The following is a 12,752-nucleotide window of genomic DNA, read 5'->3' on the forward strand; positions in this document are numbered from 1 at the left end:
GATTTTTAATAATATATTGTCAGTTACTGAAATGTCATAGAAGGGGAGATGGTCTTTCTTCATTACTCTTTTTTCAGGATAGCAGTGTAACTTCTGAGAATGCCATTCAGGTCTATTTAAATCAGTACATCATTTTTTTGTTGAAGGTAATCATAGAAGTCTTCTTTCAAAAAGTAACCTGATGAAGACAAGTGGGGTCAAAGCTGACAAAGACAAATGATTCTTCACAACTGAGAAACCCATTTGGTAATGAAACATTCAGCTTAAACTACAATTTCTATTATGAGCTTAGGAAAACTTGTATTTGCTTACTACAAGTGAACAGAGGTTACGCGCAAAACAAACCTCTTATGCCCTTTTTGTCTGACTGCACCAGATGAAAAAAAAATAGCGTCAGAAAATCCTTGGCACACTAGCACTTCATTACTTTTCTATAATACCCATAGCTTAATTTATCCTGAAATGATTATAGCTTGATGATCAGCTAATTAGGAACACTCATCATAATTTTCATTGGCTGTTTGCAAAATATTACATCTGGGTAATTTAATGCAAGTTACTTCATGAACGCTTGCTTAAAATAAAACACACACACACAATAGAAGCAGAAGAGACATCTCATTTCATGATAACATTAGTAGCAACATTTTGTAACTGGCTATGAAACTGCTTATAGGAACAAACTAAAATCACAGGAAATACATAATGGAGAGTCTTAATCTGCAAAAACATGTTATCTGTGTAAATTGTTCTCTCTCAATAGCTTTTTGCTCCATATTTTTCCCTGCTGGGATGGTTGACTATTGAAATATTTCCTTTTATTTCATACACGTAAAATTGCATGAGTCTTTTTTTACAAACTTCAGTTTACTGTTAGTGTTCACCATATGTGACTCATGACTTAATGGGCCTTATATGTGCTTAAGAAATTAGGGGAAAGTACTAAATGTCCTGAAATTATTAGAATGGCTTTGCTATGTGTTTCAATGAAGATTCTGTCCAGTCACCTAAAAATTATGCCAAACATTTTAGCCATGAAATGGCTAAAAAATAAATGGCCCTTTGCCGTTGTTCAAGGAGTGACTCACATCCATGTTAATGCCACAGAAAGCTGTTTGATATTTAGTTTTCATAGCTGGCCACATTCATTAGGGCATAACGTTTCTTTCCTTCTAATGCCATTCCTTCTACCTCAATTCTGGATCAGATTTTGTTTCTCCAACTGTCTTCTCTGATGTCCTGAACCCCTTCTCCACCACTCTCTAGTTGATAATCCGCAATGTCCCCATTCTACCTTTAGAAGAAAAACAACATGAGTTGTTGTTTTCAGGTCCCCTGAAAGTTACAGACATTCATTGCTCACATTCCCTTTCCATCTGCCCCTCTCAGCTCTTGTGCTCCCATCACAAGGCCGCAGTTGCCCAAGGGATGGCCTCTGGACATAAGGCTCCTTGTTAAACTGGTGGCGACTGGAAATGGACAGAAGGGGAAAAAAGGGGGAGGGTGACAATGTCATAAAGAAGTAAGGGAAAATTGAGGGAAGGAAGAGAAAGGAGGAATGAAAGAGGCAAGGGAAGGTTAGTGGGCAGAAGCTGATAAAGAAGAGAGGGTCAAAATGGTGAGAGAGATGGTGATGAGAAAATTGGGGAGAAAAGACAAGCAAGACAACCATGAAAAATGGCCCATGCATAAGGCAAAAGGCATGGACATGTGGCAAATTAATGGCATTAATCATCTAAAATGCCATAATATTACCAAGAGTTAACAGGACAATGATTCAAATGGTCATAAGTTGAAGACAGTTCTGTAATACACTTCCTCCTAGGGCTTTTATTACAGCATTGCACAGGTTAATTTTATGCATTTAGCAAACTAATTCCCCAATGTCCTTTTAAGACTGCTCGTCTAGGGGTCTCACACCTCAATAGGTTAATCTGTATTCCTCACACAATCTTATTTCTGTTAACAATGGGGTTGTACTAATATTGCTTTAGAGAGTGATGTTAGATCTTAGTTTTCTTTCCAGTATGCTCATGTAAACCTGGAAGAACATCACTGAAGTCATTGCAGATCCACAGATGTGTAATTTGTTGAAGTGAGAGATAAATCTGACCCTGTCTATGGTTCTGGAAAACATGTTTTCTACTATGGCCATGGCTCAGAGCATTTATAATAAAGAGAGCATCATTACAGCAAGTAGCAAAACTTAGAAACTACTAAATTTTCTGATTCGGAAGGGAACCTCACTTGTGATTTGACATATTAATCTAAAGGAAATGGAAGAGACTGTTACACTGTTTATCTCCCTTGTCTTTAGATAGGATTTATTTAAGGCAAAATTGTAAAATTCCTTAAGAAATGCAGAAAGTAGTGTTTTGGGGTGGATAGGGCAAGCTGCAGTACGAGGCATTTGCTGCCTTGGAGCTGCACTAAGAGGATGAAATGAGGCAAAAGAATACTTTCTATTTTTTGATCTGAACATTATTTTCAGTTTATGGCAGACAGAGTCCATGCCAGGATTCAGTAATGGGGGGCTTAATGGAAAAATAAGTAAGTATCTAAATAAAGTATTGAAGGACTTAGTCCAGTTGGTGTTATGTTTTGTTTCCAGTGAAAAGGATTTTATCCAGGTCACACATATACAGAATATACATTTTTATGTGTCATAACTATATGGAATGGTTATAGCAATTAGACAGATAATATATAGATAAGAGGAGAGATTACATGAGTAATAATTATTTTTTCTAAGATCTTACAAAATCAAAATATGTGTTCTACAGACAAGCCAAAAATTTTACACAAATTTAAATTTCATCAGTTATATATGCAGTCGTTGCCACATGATTCACATTGAAAATATAAGAAACTAGTTAAATTTTTTTCTATGCATAGAATGACAAAGCATGTTGAGATGCAGCTTTAAAATAAATAATATTCACTTTTTATTAGCTTTATTTATACAAATATGCCTGTAAATAAAAGAGGAACTCTTTGCAACAGGGACCTTTTTTTTTGTGCTATAAAGCCCAAAACAAGCTGTGAGCACTACAATATTAAACAAAATAAAACAAAAAAAATCACTATGTGTAAAATAATGTGACTCAAACAAGATATAAGGGTATACTGAGTATGCATCTTTTCCACATTGAGTTTATTGTTATGTAAATTTAATTTTTATATATGTATAAGAAAAGGTTCATGAAATTTTGGCTTTGCAAAATAAGAATTTGATCTTTAGTCACTCCAGACGATAAAGTTGGCTGTATGGGAAACCAAGCTGGAAAACCACTGATTTAAAAGATTTGTGAAAGTTCTAAATGGAAACATCTTTTGATCCTTGAAGTTTTGCTGCTCTGTCAGTGTCATTTGTAGCTTTGGCTGTCTTCTTTATTCTATCTAGAATAGCTGGCTAAACCATAAAAACAGATAATAAAGATACCGTCAAAGTTTGTGTTAATCATGGATCTGGACCTAATGCTAAAATGAGAATAGGAAGGTTTGTTAGAAATATATTATAATCTTGCAATTTTCGTTCTCACAAGCAGCCAAAGGATTTGCTACTGGGAAGGATGTTCAACAGACTGCTCTGCCTTTGAAAGGCCATAACCAAACCAGGCAAGAGATGTGTTGACTTACTAGCTGTCTTCTGGCTACTCCAGAGGAACGGATATAGATTTATTTTATATGACTGTGAGACTGCAGTGAAAAAAAAAAAAAAAACAAAAAACAAAAAACAAACAGATATTGTTTTCCTTCAAAGACTAATAAAAAACCAAAATATTTTTCCAAGCAAATCTGAAAGGCTAGTTCTGTCATCACTACTCACTGACCCTTCCATTCAAAGCTCTCTGTTTTTGCACTCCATTCCTGCATTGTCTAAACACGTCCCAGTGAAGCGAGATAGGTTCAAGGGAACTAAAAGTAATGTGTTATTTGCTCTAGTTGAACAGTAATTTTTTGCAAGAGAAAGTGTTTACCATGATAGTTTAAAATGGCCACATGGTTCTTTGCATTTACATAGCAAAAAATATAGAAGATAATAATTGATGGAAAATAACTTATTTTTCTTGGACCCTTATAAACTTCATCTTGGAAAAGACACTTTATTCAAAACCTATTTAGTCTTTGAGTGTTTTTCTGTGACAATCAAACAGAGAAACTGCCTTCCTAAAATTATGCCTTATTGTAAATATTTTAATGTTTATACAGGAACTGACTTAACAAGCTAAAAGAACTCAGTGTCCAGGTATTTTTCCAGTGTTTGCATTGCTTCCTTTATGATAAATAGTACCTTCCTAATGCAGTGCTTATTTTCTTCAAATATTTGTAGACTGTTGTCATGTACCCACTTAGTGTCTGCTTAGTTAATCTCCTGTGAATATATATTCTTCTTCTAAACATTCCTCAAAAGTCAAATAAACCAGTTCCCTTTTCTGCTGTGTTTGGCAGTGTTTTCTGTTGCCTGCTAGCAAATGTAATATCCTCAGTGTGACCGTGTAGGAATTATATAAATGCATTAGAAGCACTAGGATATTACTATGAACACTGCACAAAATTAGATGCCCTTTTGGCTAGTTTCAAGAAGGTTTTGAGCTTAGTGCTGTAGTGCCTAGTGATTGCGCTCATTGTAACTTGATCAGAGCCAGAGGCAGAGAGAGGTACCCTCGCACGGAGAGACAGGAGCCAAAGGAGGGACACCTCCATCCAGCACGCCGAGGGGCAATTAGCCAACATAAGGGAGTGGAGAAGACTAATAAGACTGACATGGTGTTGTCCCTACTCATCTAAGAGTTAGCACTTCAAGCCTGGAATGGACAATTATGAACCTTTTTGTGGAACTGGTCAATAAATTAAACTGATATTCTCAAATGAGACTGATGACAACAGTTCTGCTCCTTTCCTTTAACCCTCAATCCTGGTGGTTAGCGCATTGAATGGGCCTTCCTTCAACAAACTGGATTTCATGTTTCCCATTATACTCCCCTGAACACAACGTATAGATAGTATCTCTGTTCCTAAATCCTTAGGGAATCTAACCCTTGGAGCCAAGTGCAACTAGAGCATGAGTATATAAATCTTGTAAGAATAGACTTTAATTCTCTGGAAGGAAAAATAGACATTTTTTAATTACTTTTGCTTGCTTTTCTTCACTTTAAATTTGCTACAAATAGCGAACTGCAGATATGATAATGTTATCCTGCGTCAAAAATGATTGTTATAATCACAGAAGCAGGGATATGGCTGTTCTTTTTAAATTCTCTCCACAGGATAGAGAAAAATGTTGGGCTTACTCAGAACTTGTCAGGTTTAGTGTGTTTCATTTTTATCTCAGAGGGAAATTCTAGTTAAATTGTAGGGTCAAATACAAGAACTGGAAACTTGTGACTACAATTTGAGAGCTAAAAGTGGAAGCTAAAATCCTGAAGACAGAAGGATAGGACAGAGAGGCCTTCAGATGAGTCAAAATAATTGCTAAAAATTGATAGGTACTCTAACAATGAGTCAGAAAATAACTCATTCAACTGTGCATGAGTGTATCTGTGTTTGTAGATTGTTTATACAATTATTACTCTTATTAGTAAAACATGTCATAATGACAATTAATAGGTAGAAGATTAATGTTAGGTATATTGAATATGGTGTACAAACATGCCTTTCTATCTGAGACGAAGTATAAGTTTTCCAGAACAGCAAACATCCTTTATATATGTCTGTTCAGGATCAGACTGGTGGCTCACTGGATTGGGATTAACTGAATCAAGTGAATAGCAACAGCAAACAGAAAACAAGATGCAACAGAAAAGTTAGCTAAACAACTAGAACGAAAAAAAAGTAGCGCAGAGTGGTGTGGTGACAATAATGAGTAATGGGATCGTTAAAATTATGAAAGCAAAATATAGCATAATTACACTAAGCAACTTGTCAGAAGCTATTGTGAGATAATAACTTCCCAGCACAATACAGCTTTGATAGTAAATGTTGACTTGCCTGTTAGGTTGTCTTGGAGCCCAGGCGTCCTGTCTACAGGGGGTGTCCGGGTTCCCGCAGGAAGCCATGGAAGCTCTTGTTCTAACTACACCATAGTGTCTGGCTCTGTTTTTCCTTAATTCCAAAATAGTTTTTCCAGAAATTTGTTTTTGAGAAAAATGGAAAATGGCAGAAATGTACAGATATGGAGATGCACTTGGAGAATTGTTAGTTCCAACTTTGGTGTTTCAAAATGTTTCTTTTTTTATATTAAACTAAACACGAATATAATAAGAATAAATAATAAATATAAATTTTAAGAAATAGGTAAAGAGTCTGTAACTTTATGTAGAATATTAAAACAATTGCTTTCTATAGTTGCTTGCATTTTAAATCAATTGTCTAAAAATCTATTATATGCTTAAGGTCACTTTTTTCAGATACAATATTTTATAACACAAAAAATTCCCTTTTTGCAGCTCAGTACTGAATGCACTGAGTAAGAATCTGCCAATTTCCTTTCATGTTTGATGTTTTCTTCCTTGATCATTTTCATAATCTCTATCACTTCAGCTGTCTATGCCTCCACTTGTAGCATTAACCTTGATGTTTTGTAATAGATGTCTCTCATGGCCTTTGCTCTTTCCTGTTCTCTCCCTTAATTTCCTTGGTTATCCACACTAGTGGTTTTCTTCTTTTATAGCCTATTTATTTCCCAGTGATATGTTCTTTCCTTGGACTCCCATTTAATTAAAGCTGTACTGTCAACTTGGAAATCACATTTCCATCTGAAAATGTTGTGTCTTCTCTTGTTATAAGAAGCCCTTGAGATGACTCTAGCTAAAAGGCAGAGCAGATGGGGGGGGGGGGGGGGGTTGCCTTGCCTTTTAAAATTTCGCTTAACTTGTGTAACATTCCAGCATTATTTGAGTGTCTGGTATTTCTGGTACCTGAGACTGTTCTGCCACTGGCTGTTTGCGTAACAAGGAGAGAAATGACCCCTCCATCCTCCCTTCATTTCCCCTGTGGCCTTTCAGGGACATGTGATTCGAGATCTAGTCAGTACTGAATGAATTAAGCTGTATTACAAGGATGCTTTAAAGGAAAATTAAACTCAAGACCTCTTGCTCCCCCAGCTGTTAGGGAAGGACCAGGATGTGTATGGGCAATTCTTGAGATGTTTTTATTAAAGCTTTCATGATTTCTGAAAATATAACTACTTCTGTTTGTTCTTTATTTTTCTCTGCTCTGCAATTCTGTACTAATCACAGAGCAAATACGTCCCTCACAAATAAACCAAGTGTTGAATAAAGAAAAGTTCTTCTTGTTTCTAAGTATTCTACATTAAGAGAGAAACTGTTCCTGACTCACTGAAGCTCTGTATTCTGGGATAGCATTTACTTTTTAAATTTCTAATTTTGAAACCTCATCCAAGGCAGTTTTATAATAGTATTGCCATCTCTTACTCAGCAGATGTACTTCTACTCACATGGCACAAAAGACATTATTTTTGATGCTTCAAACCCATTTGAAAATAGATACTGAAAATAGTAGCAATAGCCTCTGTCATTACGAATATGGAGATATTTATGTGTTAGTGTAAGACAGAGAGATAAAATACAGAACAGATTTAGGAAATGTGGAGGTGATTTATATCTAATAGTAAGTTATGGCCTTCATAAATTAGGAGGCTGGAAAGATGGACCACAGTAACAGAACAATTGATAAGAGCACATAATTGATCCATCTAATTTCACAAGACTCTTTTTTACTTTTTATCTTTTTTTTTTCTTTTTTTTTTTTTTTTAACAAAACTTTACAGTATTGCCAGTGGTGAACACAGATTGACTGAGTTGTAAAATTTAAGATCACTTTGCAAGGGTAAGACAGGGAAGGAGTACAGAGTACGAGGTCATGTCTTTGTATGAGAGGAAAAACAAAATTTCCTTTTAGATTTTTTTTAAAGGTTTTGTACCACTCATGAATGTCTTGCTAACAGGCTCAATCATGTCTTTTCCTCTCCCTTTTATTCAAAGGTACTGAATTTTAAAGGTTTTTACACAACAGAGGAAAAGGGTTTCTGAGAAGCTAGTACACTAGACAACCTGTTCCACGCAGATATCTTACCCGCTGGGTTATCACATGAAAGGGAAATTTCTCCCTGCTAGTATTATGAATTATCTTGCCTACATTTTTCTGTGGCTATTTAGTCAATTTGAGCCATGTTTACCAATATTTTCTGGTTAACTGCAACAACAGGTTTTGACAAAAGACCTTTTATCAAAGTAGCTTGCAAGCTTGTCACCAGTATAGAAGGTTTTATTCCTAATGGTAAAAGAACAAATGCTGTCTGGCCACATCTCCATGCTTTATAAGTATATTATATTCTGTATTGAAAAATATTGCAGTAAATAGGCATGAATTTACTAAGCTCTGGAAAGCGATGGCTTCCTCAGTGTGGGTGAATTCCTTAATAAAGGTACTTGGTCAGGGTTAGATGTTGTTTACCAGAGAGGGTTATCAGTGCTTTGCCTCATGCACTGTCACAGCCCTCAGCATTAGATCAGGATGTTCTTGCCAGGCAATATTTCTGTTTGTAGTCTGGGAGTGCTGTGTCAAACATTTAAAAAACAGGGAAAAAAAAAAAAGTATAAGCTTCTTTCATGTTTGATTTAAACACATTTTCATATTTCCTATAAACCTGACATTAAAATCCAGTTTGCATATTCATAAAAAAGTATTCCTGAAATATAGCATCCAGATCAAATCAATAATTTGTTAAAATTTTTATCCTGCATTTAACTAAGACATTTTATTTAACAGAATAGAGGGAAGAACACTGCTTGTTGGACTCAGGGAAGTATGAATACAAACAGCCCATATGTAAAACAAAAAACTTCACTTGCCCATAACCAAAGCTCTTCACTGTGGACTCTGCTCATTCACAGCTACCACCAGCAGTTCCCTTTTGCTTTGAGCTTTAGTATCAGTTCTGCTGTTGGGGAAACTGTGAGCAGCAAACCTCGAGCCCCCTGGGAGGCACTGCCAAGAAACAGCTCTGTTGTAGCATCCCCTGTGACAATATGCCCTGCAGGATGCTTATTTCAGGTGAGTAACTTTCTTACACGCAAAATATACTTTTAGTGACAAATCTGTGATCATTTCCAACAAGGAGTCCTTATTACAGTTTCATTTTGCAAATTTTGTAATGTGTAATACCAAAGATACCTCTCACTACATGGAGTAGTCCCTCTGAAATCTTCCACAGTGTACCATACCTAGTAATAAATGTTTATGAGGCAGAACTCTAATTGAATAAAAGTTTTACTGGCTGCAGTGAGTGGGGGATATGGGCACTAGGTGGAAAGAAAAAGATGGAGTTTGCTTCCATAAGATGAATGGAAACAGTGGATACCCTCATGACTAGGAAAAGCAGACTTTAGTTCTTTATAGATTAATTTATACAAGCATCATATTTTAACACATTTTATTTTTTTCACATAAATATTTCATTTGTTCCTCTCTGATTAAAATAAAATATATTCAATTAGCTTGGATTAGCTCTTGGGAGAGGCAGAGTGGGGTTTTCTTAAGCCTTAGAAGGGGAAATGGTAGTTGAAGAGCTTATTTAAGAAAATGTCAACATTAGGAAATAACTACATAAGATTTTATTCTAAAGTTTAAAAGAAAAGGATTTTATTTATGAGTAACTTTCAGAGCGCTCTGCTGTCCTCCACAGTCTTGGCAGTACTTGACTTTCTGCAGCTTCTTGGAAAGGGTTTACAGAGCAAATGTTTCATTTCAAAATCTCTGGGACAGATCTTTGGTACCAGTATTTCCTGAGACTAATGGGCAATGATATTCTGAGGATGTAAAAGATTCGTATTATTTAAATTTGCACTGAAACACCATCAAACACGGGTGTTAAAATTCTGATTTTCTTTGCATTTCTGGTAAGATATATGTATAATATATGTATAAGAGCTCAGACATATTGTAGCTGTGAATTGAAACAACTGGTGCAAATAAGGAATAAGTTATTTGTCTTTTTAATGGAAAGATTATCTGAGCACCAGCATAAAATTTTCTTAATAAAGCTCATAGTCAAAGTGTCTTGCTGGATATTCATCTGCTTCTGGATGCCCAGACAGCAGCCAAAAGCGCTTTTTCCATCTTCAGTTGCCAAAAAGCTTGTGTCCTTTTCTGTCTGAGTCTCTCAAAATGGTTATCCCTGGCTTTTTGTTCCCAGGTTAAATTACACTGAGCATCTTGTGAGGTTCATTTTCAATTTTCAGTTCAGCAGCATTGTAGGCACAGAGCATATTACCATGTGTTAGATAGATTTTATGTACTGTTTCTGTATTCAATGCAGGTTCCTGATTTCAGTCTCTTCTTTGAATCTTTCAAATCTGCCTCTCTTGTCATGCTCTGCCCTTGTAACTGAGATGAGCTGAGGCATTTAAGATAACCCTTTGCAGATATTTTGGCAGTTGGAGGAAAGACAGTCTCATTGGCAGGGTATAATTCAGCATTTTCTTTCACTCTTAATCCTTGAAGATTATTGACGTGCAGAATACATAGCTCAGCCTATTAAGTATATATTTTAGTTGCTTTCATGGTGCACTTGAAGAGATAGTGAGGTATGAAGGCAGCACTGTGATTTTGCCTTCAGTCAAACTAAGTGAAATTTAAATCTGGGGAATCTTCACAATTAAGGATGGCTCACATAAAGATCAGTTTTATCCAAGCACGCTAATATGATTTTTGGTTTTGATTAATCTGATTCTCCTTTCAGACACCATGAGAATAAAAAGTAACTTTAGTAAACTCATTGGTTCTTCACAATTGCAAACAAGGACATTTTCTGAATACATACCTTAGCATTTTTAACACTAATTGCTCAAAACCAGATGCATATGCACATACTGAATGGTATGCATTCAGTCTTTTAATTTCTCATGGTAATGTAGGAAGAAATAATGTGCGAGCTATTTCTAGAATGTCTGGTACATTAAAGTGTAAGATATAACAAAGTAAAATGAGTCTTCTTCCTCTTTCACAAGAAAATTAATTTTGACTATTGCTTTTTATGAATTTGCATGATGATAACTTAGGTTAAATAGACTTCTTAGTTTTTTAACCCAAAGTTATGACAGGGACAGTTCCTTGTAAATCTCATTATCATAATAAAATCCTGTTACAGTATGCTGGGGGAAATAAAAACCCACAACCATTTATATGCAAGTCTGTTTTAGTGATTGGCATCTTTATGATACCTAGGTGTTCTTTCTGCTTCTTTATGAGAATTGAATTAAACTACCTGGAAGTTCAGAGTAAATGTTTAGGTTTTACTAGTCCTTGAAAAGTGGTAAGATGGAGATGTTGCAATACTTGTTAGTGAAACTATTCAGAAATTGAATTACAGATGCTTTCAGGGCCACATTTCATCCCTATATAATTTACAGAGGCAAGTTATCTCCCTGACCCTCAAACCTCCTGTACAACTACTTTGTTGTTTAATAAAAACAACTAGATCATCTACTTTGACAAGCCAGAACTGGGAGTCAAATTTAAAGCCCAAATCCATCAAACTGTTAATGCCACTTGCTCAGTATTGCAGGCTCTCACTTCCTTCTGCAGCCGAAGGCATTCAGTACCACACTGGACAATGCTTACAGCATGTATGCAGTGTGTGCAGTGGCTTCATACTTTTGTTCTGTGTAGAAGTGGTTAAACATCTCTGAAATCTTCAAAATGCAAAATTCACTTTGAAATGGGTTGTTTCTCTCCAAGTTTTCTTGTTACCCTTTCCATACTCCCTGGCTTTGAGGAGAGTTTAGTCAACATTCTGGAAGAGCCAGATAACACGGATGTTAGAGCCTGCATTTGAACTCTGTTACTGGGATGCACAGGTTGTCTACACTGCAAGCTCATACTGACACAGCTGTGCTGCCAGTGTGCATAATTGATGTGAAATGTGCTGATAAAAGCATTTTTCTGTTGATGTAGTGAAACAAAAACGGCTCAAACAATAGGCCTCAAACCAGAGTTGACTTCTGAGTGAATTCCTCGACCAGCAACCAGCATCTTATCAGCAGCATGAAGCAACCAGCATCTTATCGGCATGAAATGCAACCCTGGGAACAATCCCTGAAAACTGTAAGTAAACAACAGGAAGTAACTATAAATCCCAAATGTAAAGAAAAACAGACACTCCTCAGACGTGCCCGGATCCTGGCCAGATCCAGACACGCCTGAGTGTGGCATGTCAATCTACCAGATATTTCCCATGCGTTTCATACAGATTTGTTTGTTAAACTGTATAAAAGCCGGACCCTCTCACGGCAAAGACGCAGACCTCACCTACGAGTGGACACACTGCGTGGAACTTCCCAGCTGCCGGGAAAGGCTCTCCCATCCTTCGCTGTGACGGGGCTCCCCAGCTGATGCACGGGTCTGGATGATGGTAAAGTGTGAGGGAAATTGGTGATATATCTTTCTTAATCACTATAGCTAGCTTTATGTAGTAATAACTAGGTGCATTACCTTGCTTATTCTTTCTGCTGCTTTAAACTAAAGTAAAATAAGCCTATTTCTTTAGCTTGGTGTCTGTGTCCTTTGTGTTAACCCCATCAACTGGCAAAACATGTAGATACACTATTTCATTGAAAACCATAGAGTAAACGGGCAAAACCATTATTTTGTCAGGATGCTTCCCTATCAAAACTCAGATACTTATGAGTAGTCTCCTCTCTGTCTGGCTGTGGCTTCAGAGAGTTGGA

Source organism: Tyto alba, unplaced genomic scaffold (genome assembly GCF_018691265.1).
Source record: "Tyto alba isolate M040663 unplaced genomic scaffold, T.alba_DEE_v4.0 Super-Scaffold_1000006, whole genome shotgun sequence".
In the NCBI taxonomy this organism is placed as follows: Eukaryota; Metazoa; Chordata; class Aves; order Strigiformes; family Tytonidae; genus Tyto; species Tyto alba.